The 2,569-nt window shown below is 40.6% G+C and overlaps 1 pseudogene; it reads right to left on the minus strand.

The window, feature by feature from the left end:
* Positions 1 to 1,519: 1,519 nt before the first annotated feature.
* LOC126491585 (60S ribosomal protein L17-like) lies at positions 1,520 to 2,069 on the minus strand (annotated as a pseudogene).
* Positions 2,070 to 2,569: the final 500 nt, after the last annotated feature.

Raw genomic sequence — 2,569 nt, forward strand, 5'->3', positions numbered from 1 at the left:
TGCGCCACCATCGCCTGGCGGCCTGCTCTTTTTTAAAGGGAAAAGGAGGAGTGAATTATGGGGGAGAGGGGAGGTGTGTGGCCGGACTGGGAGGAGATGAAGGAAGGGAAACTGCAGTTAGGATGTAATATATGAGAGAAGAATAAAGAAAAAAGAGTAGTTTAACACAGTGACAAAGAAAGAAACTAAGGCTCTTACAATGGGAATGCAAACTGAAACCACAGTAAGGCACTTCCTTATGCCTGCTAGAGTGATTACAGCAAAGACAAAAGTTAAGTATTAGCTAGGACCTGAAACAAAGAAAGTCTTAGCAGGGGCTGGAGACGAGGCTCAGCAGTTAAGAGCACTGTTTTTCCAGCAGACCCCGGTTCAATTCCCAGCAACCACATGGCCGCTCACAACTGTCTGTAACTCCAAGATCTGACACCCTCAAACAGATATACAAGCAGGCAAAAATGCCAATGCACATAAAAGAAAATCTTTGTAAAATGTAAGAATGCAAATTAGAAAACCCATTATGGCCCCAGGGGGTGGTGGCCCACACCTTTAATCCCAGCAGAGAGCTTAAGACCAGCCTGGCCCACAGAACAAGTTACAGGACAGCCAAGGCTACACAAAGAAACCCTATCTCAGAAAGAAAGAAAGAAAGAAAGAAAGAAAGAAAGAAAGAAAGAAAGAAAGAAAGAAAGAAAGAAAGGAAGGAAGGAAGGAAGGAAGGAAGGAAGGAAGGAAGGAAGGAAGGAAGGAAGGAAAAAAAGTTCATTATGCATGACATGAAAATTGTTTTAAAAATTAAACACAAAAATACTGTTTGATCAGTAGATGCACGGTAAAAGAAAATGGGCTAGACTTTGCAACAGAATAATGTTCAATTAAAGCAAAGAAAGAACTCATGTTCCTTTTTTATAAGTTGTAAGAACCTGGAAGACAGTATATTAAATGAAATAAAGTATACAGAAAGACAAAGGTCACATCATTTCACTGATATGTGAAATCTAACAACGCTGATTTCACAGAATTAGAGTAGAATAGTGTTTACCAAGTACTTAAGGGAAAGGTGAGGAAGTATTTGTCAAAGATAGACTATTTCAGTTAGGTAGCAAGCACAAGTCGAAGAGATCTATTGAAAAGCATAGTGACTATAGTTAATAGATTCTGTATTCTTAAATAATGTTTCAAGTAGGTTCAAGAACTCTCTATACAAACATAACTACATTAATGAGTTTGACTTAACCATTCCACTATTAATATATTTTTAATTAATTTACTTTTATATATATGGGTGTTTTGCCTGCATTTCTGTGACTGGTGCCTACAGAGGTCTGAAGAGAGCACTGGGCTCTTGGGACTGGAGTTCAGAAGTTGTAAACTGCCAAATGAGTGTTGGGAGACAATCCTAAGTCCTGAAGAAAAACAGCCAGTGCTCTTAACTACTAAACCATCTCTCCAGCCCCTGAATATATTTTAAATAAAACCTCATGTTTTTAAATGATACATTGTTAAGATTTTTATGCTGAATTTATTCCTGTGCCATAAGTTTTTGTTTCTTCAGTTTCTACTGGGATATCTTTTTCTTCTGTGCAACCTCCTCTTCTGGCTTTGGAACAATCTGTTCCTTGTCTTTGAGGATCATCTTGATGAGGCAGGCGGAGTGCAGGCACAGGTTCATCCGGCCACAAGCTCTGTAAGGTCATTGGCGCATCTTGGATGATTTGTTCACCTGGATGTGTTCAATGACTAGAGAACCTACATCTAAACCCTTCAGCTCAGCATTGCTCTCTTCAGTTTTAAGAATGTGCAGTAAAAATTCAGCACTCTCTTTCAGCCACTGACCCTGTCTTTAGCCCCACTGTTTCGCCAGACTGACGGACTCCACCATTGTACCATCGGAATGGGATACACTGCTCCTTTAAAGTGACATCTTCCAGATGTTTGGTGGCTTTTCGGATGTGCAGACCCTTAATGGCCTGGGCAGTTTCATGGGTGTTCTTAAAGTGAACCCGAAGATTTATTCCTCTTGATTTGCATGGATTTGTATGGTTTTCTGAGTCAAGAGAATAGCAAACCATCTTCACAGGTCACCTCAGCAAAACCATCTTCACAGGTCTGAAGATCTGGCATAAATATGGTGTCGTTTATACAATGCGCGTGTCTAAAACTTATGTTTTTACAAACTCCAAGAATTGTTGTGAGTTCCAGGAAGCTGAATTGAAAGATTCACATTAAACAGTGATGGAGGTGGGTCTTGTATCTTATCTGTTGCTTTGATTGGTTAATAATAAAGAAACTGCCTCGGCCCTCATAGGACAGAAAATTAGGTAGGCGGAGTAGACAGAGGAGAATTCTGGGAGAAAGAAGCTTAGTGGAGCAGTCGCCATGATTCTCCCGCGCCAGGCAGACGCAGGTTAAGATCCTCCCTGGTAAGCCAGCTCGTGGGCTACACAGAATATTAGGAATGGGTTAGAACAATATGTAAGAGCTAACCAATAAGAAGCTGGAACTAGCCGGGCCAGGCAGTGTTTGAAAGAATACAGTTTCCATGTAATTATTTCTGGGCATAAGCTAGCCA

This window comes from Alexandromys fortis, unplaced genomic scaffold, assembly GCF_014885135.2.
Source record: "Alexandromys fortis isolate MF-2015 unplaced genomic scaffold, M_Fortis_MF-2015_v1.1 scaffold_266, whole genome shotgun sequence".
Taxonomy (NCBI): Eukaryota; Metazoa; Chordata; class Mammalia; order Rodentia; family Cricetidae; genus Alexandromys; species Alexandromys fortis.